A 22,182-nucleotide genomic window follows, 5' to 3' on the forward strand; every position below is an offset into this window, starting at 1 on the left:
GTGGGAGGACCCCGTGGATGGGGGCAGAGGAGGGTCTTCTGGATTTAGACACTCACAAAACTTCCTTTTACCTTGTTCATTGGAAGAAATAGAAAATGCCTTTTTTTTTTTTTTTTTTTTGAGACAGAGTCTCGCTCTGTTGACAGGCTGGAGGTGCAGTGGCATGATCTTGGCTCACCGCAACCTGTGCCTCCCGGGTTCTAACAATTCTCCTGCCTCAGCCTCTGGAGTAGCTGGGACTACAGCCACGTGCCACCACACCCAGCTAATTTTTGTATTTTTAGTACAGACGGGGTTTCACCATGTTGGCCAGGACGGTCTTGAGCTCTTGACCTCGTGATCCACCCGCCTCGGCCTCCCAAAGTGCTGGGATTACAGGCGTGAGCCACCATGCCTGGCCTCTTTTTCATTTTTAAAGGGTAATTTGCTGTGCAGGAGTGGGCTCTCAGACCAGAAGTGGGGACCTGAATGAAATCAAGGACTGAGTATGGTAACTACAGCCATTTAATTTTATTTGAAGTCTCCCGTAAAATGTTCTGGAAAAAACAGGGGTTCCAGGGCTGGGTGGGCAGTTTCAATCATGGACTGGATTATGTGGTTCAGATTTCTCTGGGCCTGTTGGAGGTTCCCCTTAAGCAATTACCCAAGGCAGTTCTGCCCAGCTGAAGTACTGATTACCTGCACACTATACCAGTGAGGACTCATGGGTGAGCAGATGGGAGGCACTGAGCTTGATTCTGAAACCCTGGCCTCCATCCCACCTGACATTCAATGTCAGATTAGAATTTGGAAGACCCTAAGTCTCCAGATTGGTGCACTGGGTAGCTCCTGAAATGGGGTGGCTGAGACAGGTCCTCTGTGCCCCCTTCCACAGCTTCCTCTGGGGCCCTTCTGCTCACTGGCATGTGCTTCTGGGCAAATAGGCCTCTCCCAGCATTTGTTTTGGCTCTGTGAAATGGGGTAATATTTGTTCCTATTGTGGGTGAAGCGCTGCTGCTGGGATGCTCAGGTAACTCACTCCGTGGGTAGCTGATATGCCTGGGCAAGTGGCATTTTAGAGGAAATCTGTGCCATCAAAAGAGTTGGACCTGATCACACTTTTGCTTTTGAATATGCTTTGTCCCAGCCTGGCCATTCGTCACTTGGGACCCTCTGGGTCTCTCTGACCCCACTGTAAAATGGATATGCCATGGAGTTGTCCCAGGAATCAAGGGCAGGTCCTCTCCAATGAGTGATGGGCTTGCCTCTCACTTCTCTAACACCCTTCTGCTTCCTTGTGTAAGAATTCACTATTAGTGGCTATTCTTTTTTACAGAAGAAAAAGGGAGACGCATGCCTCTTCCAGTTCACTGTTCACCATTGCAGCATATTTATTCCAAGGGACTGGCCGAATCATCCCTTTCTTTGTTAGAATGTGGTTTTGTTGCCTTGAGACAAGTGGCCCGCATGTCTGCACTGAAGGAGGCTTTGCGCAATAGCTTTGGGCACCTCCAGTTCTGCAAGCATGTACAGTACTTGCTCTCCTTTCCCTTTCTTTGTATACTTTTTCTGGTCTGCTACGTGTCCATCTGCATGTGGATAAAGGGTCGTCGTCTTGAGTAGTGATTTTGCTGTGATGTGATTTCTGTGAGGTCTAGTTGCACACAGTGATTCCGAAGGTAGACCCAACTGGAAAGCTTTTAAATTGCTGATACTCCAGCCCCACTCCCCAAGAGATGCTGATTTTGTTTTGTTTTGGGGAGGGCAGTTTTTTTTGTTTTTTTTTTAAGCTTTTTGATGTGTAGCCAGGGTTGAGACTGAAGTGATTTTTGTGAGTAACGGAGAAGTGTTCAGGCTTGAGAAGAAAGTTGGAAGAGTCATGCCTGAGATAGGACCAAGGTCATATCCCTGGCATTAGCACAGAGCAACCCTGACCTGTTGGAGAGCTGGGCTGGATGGATGGGGTCAGGGGAGAGACCTTATTTAGAGACACAGTTTCACTCTTGTCACCCAGGCTGGAGTGTAATGGCACAATCTCGGCTCACTGCAACCTCTGCCTCCTGGGTTCAAGTGATTCTCGTGCCTCAGCCTCCTGAGTAGCTGGGACTACAGGCACGCGCCGCCACGCCCTGCTAGTTTTTGTATTTTTACTAGAGACAGGGTTTCACCATTGTTGGCCAGGCTGGTCTTGAACTCCTGACCTCAGGTGATCCGCCCACCTCGGCCTCCCAAAGTGCTGGGATTACAGGTGTGAGCCACTGTGCCCAGCCTCGACTCGCTTTATTATATCCACACTTGGAATACAATTCGGATTGATTGTAGTGGGGCATTTTATAATTAGGAAAAATTGATCAGGAAAAATCACTCCATGTAGATTAGTACCACCATATGAGGGGACAAGAATTTCTTCAGGTTAGGAACTTCTTCCAACAGGACTGACAGGGTCCAAAACTACTCTTGGATCCAGCTTTAAGATGGACCCAGCCCACTGTTGAGTCCCCTCTGAGGTCTTCTCTCTGTGGATGGATTTGATTGTTAACAATGGCTGAGTCATTTGGCACCCAGCCCAGTGAGTAAGACAGCTGAGTAAGAGGGGAAATAGGGCCTTTGGTCAGAAAAACCGGACTGACTTCAGTCTTATCTGTTTAGAGAAGCCCCAGAAGCTGCAAAAATTGCAGCTTCCAGACTTTAGTGTGCCGTGGTCATGACATCGGTGTGGATGGCAGGTTGTCATCTGAGCAGTCAGGGTGGCAGCACACAGCTTGCGGGCTGGCTGATGGCCGAGGTGTGTGAACTGACCTGCCCCAAGTGACTTCAGTGCTGGGCACAGCATAGGAGCAGTACTAATGATATGGACAGTATGCTCAGAGGACGTTAGGGAGCACAGCTTTGTGTAAAGGGCATGCCCTGCCCTGTCCGGATTTAAAGCAGCTATAGCACTGAAACCCCATGGTCACCCTCGCATTTCTACACTTCTGCCTGTGCCAAGTCTAGTTTGTGTGCCTCCTCCATTTTGTGTGTACATGGGGGTATTTTTTTCTGCTAGGCAACTGCTATTTATGCCTCTCAGTACTGTACTTAGTGTGTACCATTCCTGCAAGGTATAGACATTGTCAGCCCATTTTACAGATGAGGAAAATGGAGTTTTTGAGAGGGTGAGATCATTCAGTGGCAGAATGGAATGTTAACCCAGGTAGTCTAACCTCTCTGCTGTAGATCTGATGTCCATTTGAACTTTAGACTTCCCATCTGTGTCTACAGTCTAGCCCTTAAAAAATGTGATAAACAGGTTTTTAGGTAAGTCTGTTAATTTCAGAAAGACATTATTATTATTTTTTAGAAAGTTAGAGCTTATGTTAGGGCTCAGTCTATCCTCCTGCCTCAGCTGCCTGAATAGCTGGGACTGCAGGCACATGCCACCATGCCTGGTTAATTTCTGTGGTATACATCATTGATTACTGAGAAGTCACAGTCCGTTGTTAAATAACTGAGCTATTCATAGCCAAATCATTTTTAAAAACACAAATATAAGCAAAAACAAAACATTTATTTATTTATTTACTGAGACGGAGTCTCACTGTCACCCGGGCTGGAGTGCAGTGGCGCTATCTCAGCTCACTGCAACCTCTGCCTCCTGGGTTCAAGTGATTCTTCTGCTTCAGCCTCCCGAGTAGCTGGGACTACAGACACCCACTACCATGCCCGGCTAATTTTTGTATTTTTAGTAGAGACAGGGTTTCACTGTGTTAGTCAGGATGGTCTTTATCTCTTGACCTTGTGATCTGCCCGCCTCGGCCTCCCAAAGTGCTGGGATTACAGACGTGAGCCACTGTACCTGGCCCAAACATGTGTTTTTTTAAATGAAAGTGTGTTCATTTTACAAACAGTGCATTCTTACTAATTTTACAGGCCCTGTGCTAGGGACATGGCCTCGTCTTCCGCTATCTTAGAGTGAAGAAGTAAAGACAGAGAAAGTGTTCACAAGTTGCTGCACAAGTCTCATTGCAGTGCCTCCCAGAGGCGCGAAGAGCAACACCTTTCACCTGGGCTGTCCTAGAAGGCCCATGGCAGGGTGGGGTTGGTGAACACTGGGGCTTAAGGGGGTGAATTCAGAAGACAAAGGACCTTCTGGGCAAAGAAGGGCCCAGTAGTGGGAAGTGCAGGAGTGTGAGAGTGCCTGGAATTGCCCACTCACTGGCTCTGGAGCTTGGTGCTGAGTGCTTGGGAAGTGTTGGGAGGATCAGTTATGTTGCTGGCTGGGTTCTAAAGAACCTCCAAAGTTTACATAAAAGTTACCTTTGATTTGATTGTTCTACCCTCCAGTCATGTGGCTAAATTAATTAAATCAAATTTAAAATTAAGCTCAGCCATACCAAGCATATCCAGTGTTCAATAGGTACATGTGGCTTGTGGCTGATGCACTGGACAGTGTACATATAAAACATTTCCATCGTTGCAGAAACTTCTATTGAACAGCAGTTGTATTAGTCCGTTCTCAGCACTGCTGTGAAGAAATACCTGAGACTGGGTAATTTATAAAGGAAAGAGGTTTGATTGATTCCCAGTTCCACAGGGCTGGAGAAGTCTCGGGAAACTTACAATCATGGCAGAAGGGGAAGCAAACATGTCTTTCTTCACATGGAGGCCGCAGCAAGGAGAAGTGCAGAGAGAAGAGGGGGAAAAGCCCCTTATAAAACCATCAGATCTTGTGAGAACAGCAGCATGGGGGTAACCATTCCCATGATTCAATTACCTCCTACCAGGTCCCTCCCGTGACCTGTGGGGATTATGGGAACTACAATTTAAGATGAGATTTGGGCGGGGACATAGCCAAGCCACATCAGTGTTGTTACACACCACAGTGGTGCTGTGGTGTGTAGGTGGGAAAACTATGGCATGGGGGCCATATCTGGTCCTCTGCCTATTTTTATAAAGTTTTATTGGAACATAGGCCACACTCATTTATTTATGTACTGTCTATGGACGCTTTCACACTGCAACAATAGATCCAAATAGTTGCAAAGAGACTGTGTGGCCCACAAAACCTAAATATTTACTATCCAGGCCAGGCATGGTGGCTCATGCCTGTAATTCCAGCACTTTGGGAGGTTGAGGTGGGCAGATCCCTTGAGGTCAGGAGTTCAAGACCATCCTAGCCAACATGGTGAAATCCTGTCTCTACCAAAAATACAAAAATTAGCTAGGCTTGGTGGTGCTTGCCTGTAATCCCAGCTACTTGGGTGTCGAGACACGAGAATTGCTTGAACCCAGAAGGCAGAGGTTGCAGTGAGCTGGGATCATGCCACTGTACTCCAGCCTGGGTGACAGAGTGAGATTCTGTCTCTCAAAAAAAAAAAATTACTCTTTGGCCCTTTATGGAAAGTTTGCTGACCTCTTCTGTAGATGGTAGGGTACAGTAGAAGGTGTTCAAGCCAGGAGTAACATGAATGATTGTATTTATGGCCTAAGAGGATAACTTGTGGTGGTGGGCGGGCCATATTTGTGGAGAGACCCATTTTCAGTGACTTTCAAGAGTCTGCGTGAGAGATGACTGAGGTCTTGCCCTGGCAGGAATGGTTCCATTAATCTGTGTCTCATTTGACAAATGAGGAACTACAAATGGGAACAGTTTAAGATGAGATTTGGGTGGGGACACAGCCAAACCACATCAGTGGTGCTAATAGACAGTGGTGCTGTGGTGTGTAGTTGGGAAAACTGTGGCCTGTGGGCCAAATTTTGAAGTCCTTTTACTTTTTGGTTCTAAAAATTATTAATTGTAGCCAGAGTTGTTAACTTAATATGTCTTGGACCCCTTGGGCTCTCTGAAGACTGTACTCTTTCTTTCCACTTAATAATATACATGGAATTGCAAAGGAAACCAATGATATTGAAATAGATATCAGAAATAAAATTTTTAGATATAGCAATAAATGCACATCTGTATTAAAATGTGTAATAACAAGATCTAACAGTGAGTCTAAGAACTACTATAATTATCATGTAGCAATGGCATAAAGGATAGTTTGTGCTATCTAAAACAGTCAATGACAGGAGAAGATCTGATTTCTTTGGTGATAAAACGACAGGTGCTGCTAATGCACCTGTGTTTTATGGTCTTCGTTTGTAATGAAAAGAAATGCCATTAATAAATTTTATTTATTTATTTATTTATTTATTTATTTTTTTTGAGGTGGAGTCTCACTCTGTCGCCCAGGCTGAAGTGCAGTGGCATGATCTCGGCTCACTACTACCTCCTTCTCCTGGGTTCAAGGGATTCTTCTGCCTCAGGCTCCTGAGTAGCTGGGATTACAGGCGCCCACCACCATGCCCAGCTAATTTTTGTATTTTTAATAGAGGTGGGGGTTTCACCATGTTGACCAGGCTAGTCTCGAACTCCTGACCTTGTGATCTGCCCACCTCGGCCTCCCAAAGTCCTGGGATTACAGGTGTGAGCCACCGCACCCGGCCAGATGCTGGGATGTTTTTTAAGACCTTAGACCCTAAGCCTATCATATCAAATACAATGAAACACACTCACTTTTCACACTTTAAAAAAAGTGTGTTGGTGTTTATTGCTGTAAAATAGTTTGAAAGTTTTTTAAAAAAGTTTTGGTTTTGCTCATACTTGTGTTTTAAAAAAGTATTTGGCTATGACTAACTCAGTTATGTATTTATTTATTTATTTTTGAGACGGAGTCTCGCTTTGTTGCCCAGGCTGGAGTGCAGTGGCATGACCTCGGCTCACTGCAGTTGCTGCCTCCTGGGTTCAAGCCTCAGCCTCTCGAGTAGCTAGAATTACAGGTGTGCTCCACCATACCCAGCTAATTTTTGTATTTTTAGTAGAGATGGGGTTTTACCATATTGGTCAGGATAGTCTTGATCTCCTGACCTCCTGATCTGCCTGCCTCGGCCTCCCAAAGTGCTGGGATTACAGGCGTGAGCCACCACGCCCTGTGACTAACTCAGTTATTTAACAATTGACTGTAATTTCTCAGCAATCAGTGTATACTTGGAAATTCTTGGGATGTGAGAAAACTAACCTATAACTCATTTTCTTTTTTCTTTGAGGTGAGGTCTCTCTTTGTTACCCAGGCTGGCGTGCAGTGGCATGAACAGGGCTCACTGCAGCCTTGACCTCCTGGGCTCAATCCTCCCACCTCAGTCTCCTGAGTAGCTGGGACTACTGGCACGTGCCACCATGCCTGGTTAATTTTTGTATTTTCTGTAGAAATGGGGTCTCACTGTGTTGCCCAGGCTGATCCTGAACTCCTGAGCTCAAGCAATCCACCCACTTTGGCCTCCCAACATACTGGGATTACAGGCATGAATGAGCCACCACGCCTGGCCTGCAACTTCTATAAATAGCAAAGTTAGTAATTAGTGAAGATGATGGTTTGCAAGCACTGAATTATACTTCTATTAATTTCATTTCCTTTCAATTTTCTAATATTTTGTGCCCAATCTGTCCTGTCTGCCTCTACCTAGCTTTAGAAGTGTTTTGTTGGTTCCTGAGAAGGAGCTGTGCCTGAGGGGTATGAGGTTACCCTCTGGGTTCAGTGGGGAGATTTGGGAAGAGTTTTGATTTGTAGGCTTAGATAGAGTGACCAGTAAAGGGGCCTGACATTAGATGATGGCTGCTGGGCTAGGGAACAACTTAGAGGCAGCTAACAGGATTCAGGGAGAGTGGACTTGGTGGGAGAGAGTAGTCTAGGATGAATCCAATTGGGTTTTTATGAGTAGTTTCGTAGTTGGTTGACTGGGTGGGTGGTCCCTTGGTAATTATTTGTTGATTAGTGGTTGTTGGGTTAGGTTGGTTACACTTACATTATAGTCGATGGAATCTCAGATTTGGATCTAATACCACATGTAAGTCGAGTGGATTTTTTTTTGAGACAGAGTTTTGCTCTTGTTGCTCAGGCTGGAGTGCAGTGGAACAGTCTCAGCTCACCACAACCTCTGCCTCCCAGGTTCAAGCGATTCTCCTACCTCAGCCTCCCGAGTAGCTGGGATTACAGGCATGCACCACCACGCCGGGCTAATTTTGTATTTTTAAGAGTTGGGGGTTTCACCATATTGGTCAGGCTGGTCTCGAACTCCCGACCTCAGGTGATCCACCTGCCTCGGCCTCCTAAAGTGCTGGCATTACAGGGGTGAGCCACTGTGCCTGGCCAGTTGAGTGGATTTTATTAGCACTCAAGCTTCGTGGCTCATTGCTATTATTGTGCATGTGAGCGTTTTATCTTTCAGTAGCATTAGGGATGCTACTTGGATGTGTTTTAGTTATTACAGAAATAGTTTTTACTAACTTTTACTAAGTTATCTTTCCTCTCCTGTGTAGGAAGTTTAGAGTGAAGCGGCAGTTGGCTGGAGGTTCTGAAGGTTTCCCCCTTTCACATAATTTGATGTTCCAGTTGCCCACATCAGGACGACTCCCTCTCTTTCTACTGATGTAAGCAGTGGGCCAAATTATGGGGCTCCATCCCTGCATCTTCCTACTTGTCTAAATCTTCATCACAGACAACATATTGCCATTAGAAGCTCTAAAGGAAACCTAGAAAGGAGGAGAAGCTGGTTTTCGCCCAAATTCCTCAAAATCATCGCCTGTTGTTTAAGAATTACAGTTTGCACTGGAACAATAAGATGTTCCTTAATGTGGTTTTTAAGTGAGTTGGTTGTCGCCTGAATTTCATAAACACTGGCTAAGGATTGTGCAAAAGGGTGTGCTTCCCTTTAGCATCCTTAATTAGGGACAGCGTTTTGAAAACTGCTTTTTATTGTCCTTTATCTGCAAAACTTCTTGAATCCAAATAGCGAGATTCTCATTTCTTAATCACTGCCACAGAAAGTTGTAGATTAGAGAAAGCTCCAATTCCTTATTTCCTGTCTTCCTTTCTTTCTGTGTGTTTATTGCCTGTGTCTCATCCTCACTCCTGCCAGTTTTATAGAATGTAACCTCCCAGCCTCTGGGAATGTTTGGGAGACTTGTTCTTAGAGGATCTGAAGAGCAGTTTAAAGTGGACTTACCCAAACTATCTTCTGGAGAACATTAGTCTCTTTGGAGATAAAATTTGTAAACATCCGCTAGTCCAATAGTGTTGGCAAATTCCCTGTGACACTGTAGCCCTCTCTTTGAGATTGTCAATGTACGTTGGCATGTTAAAGGCTCTGAGAAGTCCTGCAGCAGTTAAAAAATTGTTTAGTCTAGTGTGCCCCCAGTTGTTTGGCCACTGAAACCCCCTTTTCTGGAAAAACCAGCTAACATCTGGTAGTCTTTTCTAAGAGGTGGTACTGAAGATGATACTCATGTTACACATTTAAAAATTCTAACATGTATTTTTCATGTATTTATAAAATGCAACTAATGTATCAAACCTGTGATTTCCAGGACATAATTACTTAAGCTAAGGAAAAAAGAAAACATGAGTGAAGGAAAAACTTTAGTAAATAGGCCAGGTGGTAAGAGGAGAGAGCCTTGTCTGTGAGTGTGGTCTAGGGGGATGCTGGACCTAGCTTTTCAGAGCTAGGTTCAGGCAGAGCTGCTCTGAGATGTAGACACTGCAGCTGGGGTTCTTGTTGAGCCGGGAAGCAGCTTCTGACTAAGGTGCAGACTGTTTAGATGAGCTGGTCATAAAGAGCCCTGACTGTGGACTGCGTCTCCAGCCACGGCAGCAGCTGGTGGATGGGGTGATGCCTTGGATATTTATCGTGTGTTTCTTGCCTGGCCTGCCCTTGGACAGTGCGCCTCAGGAATGTTAGAATGTGTTCCCCCTTTAGCAGCAAAGCCGATCTGCTGTGTACTTGTTCTGTTTATCTTACTGCCATGACCGTTTATCATGGGCCAGAGTTCAGGGGCACACTGATAAATCTCTTTTAGGAGGATGATGTAACCCTCAGCATTTTCCCCCTACTTGGTTCTGAGTTTTTAAAGCTTTTGTGACACCATCATGTCCTTGTTTGGGCATCTTCCTGTGTACTCCCGTTTGGGTCTCCAGGGTGAAATAGCCAACAGTGGATTCTGGAGTCATGGCCTGGGTTCAAATTCCTGCTCTGCTGCTTATCAACTCTGACTTTGGGTTTAATTGACCTATTCATTATTTTTCTTAATCTGGAAAATGGAGCCAACAGCAGTTCCTCATAAAGCAGCTGTAAGGATTCAGGGGGGTAACTGCACAGGGCCAAGCCCTCAGGTTTCACCTCTCACTGGGAGGTCGGACCTCTGCATAACGGACAAGCTCTCCTAGGGTGCAAGTGAACGGGGGCACAAGGGAGTTAGGAAGGTGGGTGTTTTTTTGTTTTTGTTTTTTGGTGGCTTGAAAAACATGCCCAAGGCTGGGTGTGGTGGCTCATGCCTGTAATTGCAGCACTTTGGAAGGCAGAGGCGGGAGCATTGTTTGAGCCCAGGAGTTTGAGATCAGCCTGGGCAACATGGTGAGACCCTGTCTCTCTCTTTTTTTTTTTTTTTTTGAGATGGAGTCTCGCTCTGTTGCCCAGACTGGAGTGCAGTGGCGCAATCTCAGCTCACTGCAACCTTCACCCCCAGGTTCAAGCGATTCTCCTGCCTCAGCCTCCCAAGTAGCTGGGATTACAGGCATGTGCCATCATGCCCAGCTAATTTTTGTGCTTTTAGTAGAGATGGGGTTTTGTCATGTTGGCCAGGCTGGTCTCGAACTCCTGATCACAGGTGACCCATCCACCTTGGCCTCCCAAAGTGCTAGGATTATAGGCGTGAGCTACTGTGCCTGGCTGACCCAAAAAATTAGCTGGGCGTGGTGGCACACACCCCTGTAGTCCCAGCTACTTGTGAGGCCGGGGCAGGAGGATTGCTTGAGGCCAGCCTGGGCAACAGAGCAAGACCTTGTCTCAAAAAACAAAAAAGAAAGAAAGAAAAGAAAAGAAAAACATGCCCAAAGGCAACCAAATGACTCCATCTTTTGCAATGTAATCTTCAACATCTACTCCTCTGGCAAGCTGTTTGGAAATGGCAAAGTCCATCTCCTGAGGCTGGGAGATTGCTTGTCCAGGACAGGTGTGTCTGGTGAGGAATGGAAGGCATTTGGATGGCCACTGAGAAAGCTGAGCCAAGGAGCATCAGAAAGACAATCAGGCAAACCCACAGAGTCTCCAGGTATTCCTTTGCTGATAGGTAACATTGCACTAGCGATTTAAACAAACAGGTGAAAGGCCATTGCCCTACCACCCCACCTCACCTCTATTCCTTGCTGCTCTTTCCAGAAGCAACTGCGTGGTCTGGGAACAGTTTTTTGTCTTGTCAAGAGACAGTCTGTACACAGATGAATTCAATTATATTATTTCTGTAGTACCCTGTACTCAAATTTGAACCTGCCATACACATTGCTTTTATCATTTCATAATACCTGTTGATTTTCCCACGTTAGTACCTATAGATCCTGACAAGCAATTTTGTTAAGATGAAGAGTTCTTCATATGTATTGTACTATGTTTCTTTTTTTGATGATGTATGTCAAGATTTATTATAAAAGTAACAGATGGGTAGGGCATGGTGGCTCATTCCTGTGATCCCAGCACTTTGGGAGACCGAGATGGGAGGATTGCTTGAGCCCGGGAGTTTAAGACAAGCCTGGGAAACCTGGCGAAATCCTGTCTCTACAAAAATTACGAAAATTAGCCAGGCATGTTGGTGACTGTCCCAGCTACTTGGGACCCAAATGTCCCAGATACTCAGGAAGCTGTCGGGAGCCTGATCCTCAGAGGTTGAGGTTGCAGTGAGCCGTGATTGCACCACTGCACTCCAGCCTAGGTGACAGAGTGAGACCCTGTCTCCCCCTGGCCTCCAAAAAAAAAAAAAAAAAAAGAAAAGTAACATATGTAGTTTAAATTTTAAAAATTAAATTTTTGGGGGGGCTGGGTGTGGTGGCTCATGCCTGTAATCCCAGCACTTTGGGAGGCCAAGGTGGGCAGATCACCTGAGATCAGGAGTTCAAGACCAGCCTGGCCAACATGGTGAAACCCTGTCTCTACAAAAACACAAAAATTAGCTGGGCATGATGGGGGGGTGCCTGTAATCCCAGCTACTTGGGAGGCTGAGGTGGGAGAATCGCTTGAACCTGGGAGGCGGAGGTTGCAGTAAGCCGAAATCATGCCACTGCACTCCAGCCTGGGTGACAGAGCGAGACTCCATTAAAAAATAAAAATAAAAAATCAAGCAATGCAGAATAAATAACAACAATAAAATGAAAGCCCATCTTCCACCATCGGCTTCTTAGTTTTCTTCCTAGAAGGAGCCAGTGAGGACAGTTTGGTGTTTATGCTTCCATATCTTTCTGTTCAGATGCAGTCATGACTTCTGAAAAACAGGATTGTACAATTCATACTTTTCTACAAATTATCTCCTTCCCTTAATACATCATAGAAGCCTATTCATATTGGAACAAACAAACATTTCTTATTCTTTTCACATCACCCTGTTTTCCTCTTGCTTGAATGTAAAGTTTATTTAACCACTTACTGTCAGGGAGGCATTTGTTTTCAGTTCTCCCTCCCTCCCCCCACCAGTTATCTTGTAATGAACTGCTTTAATGGCTAAAGATCACTTTAATATCAAAACCTCCCCCACCTCCCATTAGAAAAAGAAATCATGTTAGGGAACTTCAAATTGAATTTACGGACCTTGTGTTTAATTTTCTGTCAGCAGTGGCCCCAGCCTGGCCCCTGCAGACTGCCCCGGAATCTGTGGGAGGAGTTGGGGTGGCCTGCAGACTAGAGCACACTGCTAGTTCATTCAGCAGCTCACCGAGCAAGAAACATCTTGATTCTATCAGCCTTAATGCTGTGTCCCATTAGGGACCCAGCTCTTGTGGTCATTAGCAGATGGAATGCTCATCTGTGCTAGAAGGCGGAATTCTAGGGCATTCGGCTCTGAGCAGTCTTGAACCAGAACTGAATGGCTTGAATCCTTTTCACAATGCCAACGGGGAGGCACCCTTAGCTCCCAAACTTGTGTGTATTATAATACTATGGTAGTAATAACAGTGGTTGTAGTAGCCCCCGTGAATTTGATGGGACGGTCATCAGGCAGTGCTGCTTGCTTGCTTTACTCCATTGTATCACCGCAGCCTGATGAGGCGAGGGAGTTACGACTCTCATTTTGCAGGTGAGGAGACTGAGCACAGGGAATCGACCCACTCATGGTCACACAGCTTGCCAAGTCGCTGTGCTTGGGAGGTGAACCAGTCTTCTCTGACGCCCCAGCAGGATGTCTGAACTTCTAGCTGCCCCATCACTAACTGACTTAATGCCCCTGACTCCTGGGTGACTTGGCCACCAGTTACTTCAGCCAGCGACCTGCCCTTTCTTTGAGTGGGTTCCACCCATCCCTGCACCATGCCTTTTACTTTGGATGTTGGTGGCATGGAATTCCACCCGTAAGAAGGAGGTCGGTCCCTGGGCTGAGAGAGTTTGCAGAGAGCTCTGTTGGGATTGGGTGGGACGTGTGTTTGGAGGCCTCCTCACATAATTGTGGGCTGAAAGGTCCAGATTTGGGGATATAAAGTTGAGCCGTCAGCTGAGCTAAACACAGGGCACAGGGAGGAACCATCCAGAAAGTGTCAGTGTAGGTAAAGCAGGCAGAGTTCCCCCTATCTGTCCTCTGAGGGCCTCCTTTCTTGTGGTTTCCTCCCTTTTCTGTGGTGATGGTCAGAGCCAGCAGTTATAAATTATTTGGAATTTTCCTCAGCTTGGTTCCTACTCAAGACTTTAAATTAGGAGTTTTGTTCCCTTTTATGACTTCACAATCTTTGGGCAGGCTGCCATCTCTACAGCAGGCTAATATGAGTTGTAACTTGAGGTGAGTTACAGGGGAAAAATGGAAGCTGATTTCTCCCCCTTTTAAACCAAGGAAGCCACCTTGATCTGACTTTGTAACAAAGCTCAACTTTTGTAAGTTTGCAATTAAAGGATAAATACCTATCCTATTTATTATTATTATCAACTTTTTATTATAAAAGGGGAAAAAACTCCCAGGAAACATAACCTAGTATGAGGGACAAAAAGCCAAATGGTTTTTTTTTTTTTTCCTTTAAAAGGTCCTCAATGTCTTGCCCTATGGAGACACCAGTTTTCATTATAATAACGCCATTATCTCTTTGTAGAGTCATTTCAAGCCAATTTAACTTTCTCATTTAAAAGTATAATTGGTATTCAGCACAGAGCTGGGAGCTCAGTAGGCAGTTAGAAAATATGTATATATTTTTTGAGACGGAGTTTCACTCTTGTCACCTAGGCTGGAGTGCAGTGGTGCGATCTTGGCTTACTGCAACCTCCGCCTCCCAGGTTCAAGCAATTCTCCTGCCTCAGCCTCCCAAATAGCTGGAACTACAGGCACTCACCACCACGCCCAGCTAATTTTCGTATTTTTAGTAGAGATGGGGTTTCACCATGGCTGGTCTCAAACTCCTGAGTTTCGCCAGGCTGGTTTCAAACTCCTGATTTCAGGTGATCTACCTGCCTTGGCCTCCTAAAGTGCTGGGATTATAGGCATGAGCCACTGCACCTGGCTGGCAGTTAGGAAATATTTATTGAATATGAGAAAAGAAAAATAGAGCAAATTGAATCTTCAAGTAGTATATGAGTAACTCTAATTTCTGTTTTCTGGAAAACACACAGGCTGATAGGTTTGGGTAAATAAGAGCAGAGCTGCATCTTCTCTCAAGTTCCCTGATTCCCTCAAGGAGTTATCTGAGAATAGCTCCGTGCCAAGCAGTGCGGCATGCATAGGGGACCTCTTGAATGGAGGGACAGTCCATTATCATTAGAATCCCCAGTTCCAGCCAGGTGCAGTGGCTCACGCCTGTAATCCCAGCACTTTGAGAGGCCAATGTGGGCAGATTGCTTGAGTTCAGGAGTTCAAGACTAGCCTGGGCAACATGGCAAAACCTTGTCTCCCCCCGCCACACACACACCACACAGACACACAGACACACACACACACTAGCTAGGCGTGGTGGCAGGTGTCTGTAGTCCCAGCTACTTAGAAGGCTGAGGTAGGAGGATTGCTTGAGACTTGGAGGTCGATACTGTAGTGAGCTGTGATCGTGCCACTGCACTCCAGCTTGGGTGACAGAGCAAGACCCCGGACCCTGTCTCAAAAAAAAAAATTCCCCAGTTCTCAGGGTGTGGTAGAGGCCGAGTCAGTCATGGCTGAGACAAGGGGACTGTGCTCTGTGTGCTTCTGTGCCCTGTGTTTATATGGTTCATACGCTGCCTGTCCACCATGTTTTTCCCGAGAGCCTCGGCAGCGTAGGCATCATGGGAATGACTGGGGCAGGTGGACATTCAGAGGCCCTGCCCTGATGGGCAGAGAAGCCTGGCTTACCTCCCAAGCACAGCATGTGGGTGGATCACTTCTCTGCACTGTCTCCTCATCTCCAAAATGGGAGTCATAACTGAACTCACCTCATCAAGTTGTTATGAGATGATGTAGATTCAGCGAAGTAGCAAGAGTAGGAGTTTGGGCTTTGGTAACAGAGCGAAGTGAGTTTCCATCTAGATTCTCCCCCTGTGTCACTTTTGGCAGTTGGCTTCACCTCTGTGGGCCTCTGTTATGTCATCTGTAAAATGGGATTAACCCTAAAAGCCACCCTCACAGCGTCATTGTGAGGATTGCACAAGGTGATGCAAGTGGCACAGGGTCTGGCCCAGGAGAGGGGGCTGGAAGAGAGCGAGCTGCCATTGTATTTTGGTTGCTGTGGATCTAAGGAGAAGAGGTGTTTAGGAGTCTTTCCCTGGCATGGTTCCTCCTGCCTTCACCCATCACTCTTTTCCTCGAGGGATTCCCTGCGGGGTGCACAGCCCCAGGGTGGGCCAGACTGAGCTCACAGGAGCATGGGCTGTGTTTCAGGTGAGGTGGCCTCACCACATGACAAACTGAGCTGGAGTCAAAGGGTCACGAGGACCTCCATTCACAGCCAGCATTTATTATTTCAGCTGGAAATGTTTGCCGAGCAGTTGTAGCTGGAAGCTGTGAGCGAGACACAGACTGCCATCAGGCTGAGGCCTCCAGAGCTCATGCTGGGCTTTAACCTGAGCCTCTCGGGGGCTGGGCTCTGAGCTCCTCCACTCGTGCTCATGCCCAGGCGTCCTTGGGGGCCTTGAACTGTCAGTTGTCCAGGAGAACTGTGTGGCAGCAACAGCATGAGTTTGTATAGCAACCTGTTGCTTTGAGGTTTAAAACTTAGTTTAGAACGCAATTGCTTTGACCATTTTGGAGTGTCTATACTTTTTTTCTTCTTCTTTAAGCTTTCTTTTTTCTTTTTTTCTTTTTTTTTTGAGACAGAGTTTTGCTCTTGTTGCCCAGTGGCAACAAGAGTGCAATGGCGAAATCTCAGCTCACCACAACCTCTACCTCCTGGGTTCAAGCTATTCTCCTGCCTCGGCCTTCTGAGTAGCTGGGATTACAGGCGCCCACCACCATGCCTGACCAATTTTTGTATTTTTAGTAGAGACGGGGTTTCACCGTGTTCACCAGGCTGGTCTCGAACTCCTGACCTCAGGTGATTCATCTGCCTTGGCCTCCCAAAATGCTGGGATTACAGGCATAAGCCATCAAGCCCTGCTTTTTTGTTTCCCTTCTTCGACCTTTCTAACAAGAGGTTGGAATCCTCGTTTTAACTTTTAAAGGATTTCCCAGTGATAGAAAGTGGTAAGATCGTTACTGTATCCTAGGCCCCTTAGCAGACCCATCTCATTTATCATTTATTTAGTCCAGTGTGGCTTTGTGGTTGGATATTAAGTAATTCTCAAAATTTTACCTTTTCAAAAGTGGCATTGAAAATAAAGGCATTGGGTTATGAAAATGGAACTTTTAAATACAGTGATTCCTGTTAACCAGAAATAGGGTGTTTGGGATAATTTATGAAGCAGTACACCATCATAGATACTATGAGCTGAACGTTCACCAAACTCTCTATCCCAAAATAAAAATAAGGTATTTATGAAGTGATTCGTTCCAACTATTTGAGGCAAAAATTGTCCAGCAAGTGAGAGAGAACAGAAGTAATAGTTGGCAAAATAGGGAATTTGAAGTCTGAGGTTATGCATAAGGAATGTGTTATGGGCCTATAGTAGAAATCTCAAATCAGGGATTAGGGAATGTTTACTCAGTTCTGTTGCGGAGAAATCCTGGCCACGACTCCCCCATGCCATGCCCAGGGCAGGCGTTGCTAATCTTCACCGCCTCCATTCTCCATGCCCTGTTCATGGAAGACATTTCTAATGCATTTTAGCAGTCTTTTTTTTTTTTTTTGCTGAATCCAGATGTGGCCTCAGAATCCTTCTCAACACAGTGTACTAGCACCACTTGGTGCTCCTGATCTACTGTATCATCTCTTGAAAAACTACTAACATAAAAAGACCTGCCAAGTCAACTTTATATTAACTGAACCCTTGACACAGTGATGGATAAAAATTAATTCAAACAGCTTCTTTGTGATCTTTGAGTAGTTCATGAGCAGGAAAGAGAATTGGAAATCCAGCCAACTTCGGTCCCCTTGTCTACTTGTATTTTACTGTGGTTTATGTTTTCTCTTACCAATTGAGATAGGCCCATGAGACTTCTGGTCTTCCAAAGCCCAGAACATCCCCACATTATAGTTTAACCACTGTAACAAAGAGGTTTTTTGTTTGTTTGTTTGTTTGTTTGTTTGTTTTGGGACGGAATCTCGCTCTGTCGCCCAGGCTGGAGTGCAGTGGCACGATCTTGGCTCGCTGCAAGCCCCGCCTCCCAGGTTCACGCCATTCTCCTGCCTCAGCCTCCCGAGTAGCTGGGGTTACAGGCACCCGCCATCATGCCCGGCTAATTTTTTGCATTTTTTAATAGAGACGGGGTGTCTGGATCTCTGACCTCGTGATCCGCCCACCTCCGCCTCCCAAAGTGCTGGGATTACAGGCATGAGCCACCGCGCCTGGCCAGAGGTTTTCTTAAAAACAATAACAACAAAAACAGTTGTGGAAAGCATGTAGAGTGTGGGTTTTTTCAGTCTTCAGGTTGGCAGGGCATCTGATACTGGGACCCAGGTTCCTTCCCTCACCTTGCTGTGCCTCTCCTAGTGCAGGCCAAAGCCAGGTGACTGCGCTGTCTGGGCTCCTGGCTGGCAATCAGGGAAAGAGTGCATGGAGCAGGCATGCCCACTGTTCAGGTCCTGAAGCCGTGGCTCATTTCATATCATTTGTTGCTTATTTGAAAGACAGGCACACCACTGACTTCCAGGGGAGGCTGACTGACCATCTAGATGGAAGTTGCATGCCTGGGAGGGAGAAGGGGACAAAGGCCACAGATAGGCATCAGTTGTCAGGGCCTTAAGTCTGCCTTGTTGGCATGCAGCCTTTTATTGGATCAAGGCCCTGGAGAAAAGCCCTGAGCAGCAGGAGATAAGCCAGCTTGGTCCCCTTCATCCTACCCAGGGGCCTCTGGGGTACCTGAGCCAAAGTGCACAGTTCATTGGCTGTGTGGATGGAAGGGCTATGGGACTTGAAAATGGGACACTGGTCCTGGGCAGCTGACCAACATGGTCCTCCTTAACCTGCTGTCCGGGGAGATGGGTTGCATCTGGCTAGGTTTTGACTGAGGAACTGAGGAGAGCTGTCAGCTGTCCCCGCTTTGGTTCAGAATGCCCTTTTGTTTGGACAGCTGAAGCCTACAATTCAGCCATGGTTTGTTTGGGCTCAGAAAACAGGCAAGGATGGAGAGAAACTGCAAAGCTGACCTGGGCTGTCAGTGGGCACCAGGTCCTGCTGGCCTGGGGTCTGGATGCAGGAGATCTGAGCTCTTCAATGTGGGGTGGTCTTGCAGCAGCTCTTCACAGGCTGCTGCTGCTGCTGCTGTAGGCTCACCCAAGCAGCCAAGACGGACAGGATCTATTCTAGTTTTGCACAGAGTTGGATATAGAAGAGGCATTAGAGGGAGAGGGGATGGGGAAGGAGTTCCAGGCCAGGTGAGCATGGGGCACGGTAAACTGGGATGTTAAGGAGGGGCCAGTTTGTGACCAGCCTGGGCAACATGGCGGAACCCTGTCTCTATAAAAAATTAAATTAGCCAGGTGGGTGGCATGTGCCTGTAGTCCTAGCTACCCAGGAGGCTGAGGTGGAAGGATCGCTTGAGCCCAGGAGGCGGATGTTGCAGTGAGCAGAGATTGTACCATTGTACTCTAGCCTGGATGACCGAGACCCTGTCTTAAAAAAAAAAAAAAAAGGAGGGGCCAGACCCCTGACCCATATGTGCTGCTCTTTTCTTTCAGGGAGGTCTGATAAAATATCAGTAGTTCAATTCTTTTTTTTTTCCGAGATGGAGTCTTGCTCTGTTGCCCAGGCTGGAGTGCAATGGAGTGATCTCGGCTCACTGCGACCTCCGCCTCCCAGGTTCAAATGATTCTTGTGCCTCAGCCTCCCAAGTAGCTGGGATTACAAGGTGCCCACCACCATGCCTGGCTGATTTTTGTATTTTTAGTAGCGACAGGGTTTCACCATATTGTCCAGGCTGGTCTCGAACTCATGACCTCAGGTGGTCCTCCTGCCTCAGCCTCCCAAAGTGCTGGGATTATAGGCGTGAGCCACCGTGCCCGGCCCATAGTTCAGTTCTTTAGGTGGTTCTTGGTGCTGCATGTGAGATCTCTGCAAGAAGGACACGTCTGAGCCGGGTGGTTTAGAAGACCAGCATGGCCCAAGACCCTCAGAGCAACACCAAGAACCACCTAAAATTCTTTCTCAGACGTGTCCTCCTTGCAGAGATCTCACGTGCCCCAGGTTCGCTGCAGCGTTAGGGGTCAGCCTCCTGTTGGAGCAGGAGAGCAGGGGCCTTGGAGGTGGCGGTCATGGCCCTCCTAATTAATTGCTTGGCTCAGAGAAGTGACAAATTGAACATTTCAACCACCTGTTAATTCACAAGGTACTTCTTTTCATTTCTTGCTGCTTGCACAAAACACTTGGCATATGGCTTGTGGATGTCTGGCCCTAGGGAAGAGTGTTTGGCACATAGCAGGTACTTAAGTATTAGGAAAATGAGGATGGAGGGGAGGGAGGGAACATTATTAAGCGGCCAACTGTGAGACAGGCATTGTGCTTGACTCTTTCTTTCTTTCTTTCTTTCTTTTTTTTTTTTTTTTTTTTGAGACAGAGTCTCTTTCTGTCACCCAGGCTGGAGTGCAGTGGTGTGATCTCGGATCACTGCAACCACGCCTCCTGGGTTCAAGTGATTTTCATGCCTCAGCCTCCCAAGTAGCTGGGATTACAGGCGCCTGCCATTATGCCCTGCTAATTTTATTTTTAGTGGAGACAGGGTTTCACCATGTTGGCCAGGCTGGTCTCGAACTCTTGACTTCAGTGATCTGCCTGCCTCGGCCTCCCAAAGTGCCAGGATTACAGGCGTGAGCCACTGTGCCCGGCCGACACTTGGCATTCTCTAACCTACCTACTCCTTACAACAGCCCTGGGAAGTAGTTGACCATGGCCATTTCTATTTGGTAGATGAGGAAAAATAAGGTTCAGAGATGGATTGTTCAAACTGATGTATCTAGTCAAGCTACTGGTTCCTGAGCCTGTGTTTGCAACCCCTCTACCATGTAGCCTCTCCGGGTGGTAGAGATGAGGGGGCAGAGTGCACAGTGCATGGCATCCTGTTCCCCAGATGGCCAAGTCTTAGTGCGAGTGTGTGTGGCCTTGGTAACTTGTGTCAAGCACACACCCCATCTCTCTCTCTCTCTTTTTTTTTTTTTTTTTTTTTGAGATGGAGTCTCACTCGGTCACCCAGGCTGGAGTGCAGTGGTGCTATCTTGGCTCACTGCAACCTCTGCCTCCTGGGTTCAGGCAATTCTCTTGCTTCAGCCTCCCGAGTAGCTGGGACTACAGGCACATGCCACCACGCCCAGCAAATTTTTAGAAGAGACTGGGTTTCACCATGTTGGCCAGGATGGTCTTGAACTCCTGACCTCGTGATCTGCCCTCCTTGGCCTCCCAAAGTGCTAGGATTACAGTATCTCTTGCTCTCTCTCTCTCTTGTTTTTTTTTTTTTTTTGAGACAGAGTCTTACTTTGTTGCCCAGCTTGGAGTGCAGTGGCGTGATCATGGTTCACTGCAGCCTCAATCCCCTGGCTCAAGCAATCCTCCTGCCTCAGCCTCTCAAGTAGTAGTTGGTACTAATGGGCATGCACCACTACACCTGACTAATTTTTTTTATTATTTGTAGGGACAGGGTGTCCCTATGTTGCCCAGGCTCTGGTCTTGAACTCCTGGGCTCGAGCTATCCTCCTGTCTCAGCTTCCCATAGTGCTGGGATTACAGAGATGAACCGCCTGGCCTACACACCCCTATCTCTCCTCGATTCTTTTTTTTTTTTTGAGACAGAGTCTCCCTCTGTCTCCCAGGCTGGAGTGCAGTGGGGTGATCTTGGCTCACTGTAGCCTATGGCTCCCAGGTTCAAGCGATTCTTGTGCTTCAGCCACCCAAGTAGCTGGGATTACAGGCACACACCACCATGCCCAGCTAATTTTTGTATTTTGAGTAGAGACAGGGTTTCACCATGTTAGCCAGGCTGGCCTCGAACTCCTGACCCCAAGTGATCCTCCTGCCTCAGCCTCCCAAAGTGTTGAGATTACAGGTGTGAGCCACCATGCCTGGCCTCTCCTTGATTCTTACAGTCACTTTGTTGGCTGTTTCTGACTCAGCAGCTACCTGCATTGTGGCCAAAGGATGACCTATTCCTTCTCAGGAGGGCAAAAATGTGGAATAGTGTCTGTCCATGCCTCTCCTCATGGGCTACCACCTCTGCCACCGTGGTTAATCAGTAACAACCAGGAGAGAAGCTGCTGGAACTGACCTCTGGGAACTCCCTGGATGGTTTGGTGCAGGAATGTAGTAGGCATACACGTGGTTGCGTGGATCTGGGCCCTCCTGATGTGAGTAGAGAGGTAAAAGGCCACCATCTCCTTGACCTCTGGGGAACTCATCCACAAAGATGTTTCCAAGATGCTTCTGAAGATTGCCTAAAAATAGCCGGTTTCCACCCCCGTGAATGCATCCATTCTAGAATGCTCCTTCACCAGGACCAGAGAACTGATTTACAGAAGTGACATGAAAACATTCCATCCCAGAATTTGCAGTAGCTCAAATTAAGTTTCTAGCTATTAAAAAGAAAAGAAAACAAAACTAAACAAAACACACCCACCCTGCTCACTT

The 22,182-nt window shown here is 46.9% G+C and overlaps 1 protein-coding gene across 6 annotated transcripts in view; it reads left to right on the forward strand.

Moving 5' to 3' along the window:
• Positions 1–22,182, forward strand: part of FLNB (filamin B) — a 163,912-nt gene that overhangs the window by 41,633 nt on the left and 100,097 nt on the right. The gene's annotated exons all lie outside the window — the stretch shown is intronic.

Source organism: Pan paniscus, chromosome 2, assembly GCF_029289425.2.
Source record: "Pan paniscus chromosome 2, NHGRI_mPanPan1-v2.0_pri, whole genome shotgun sequence".
Lineage (NCBI taxonomy): Eukaryota > Metazoa > Chordata > Mammalia > Primates > Hominidae > Pan > Pan paniscus.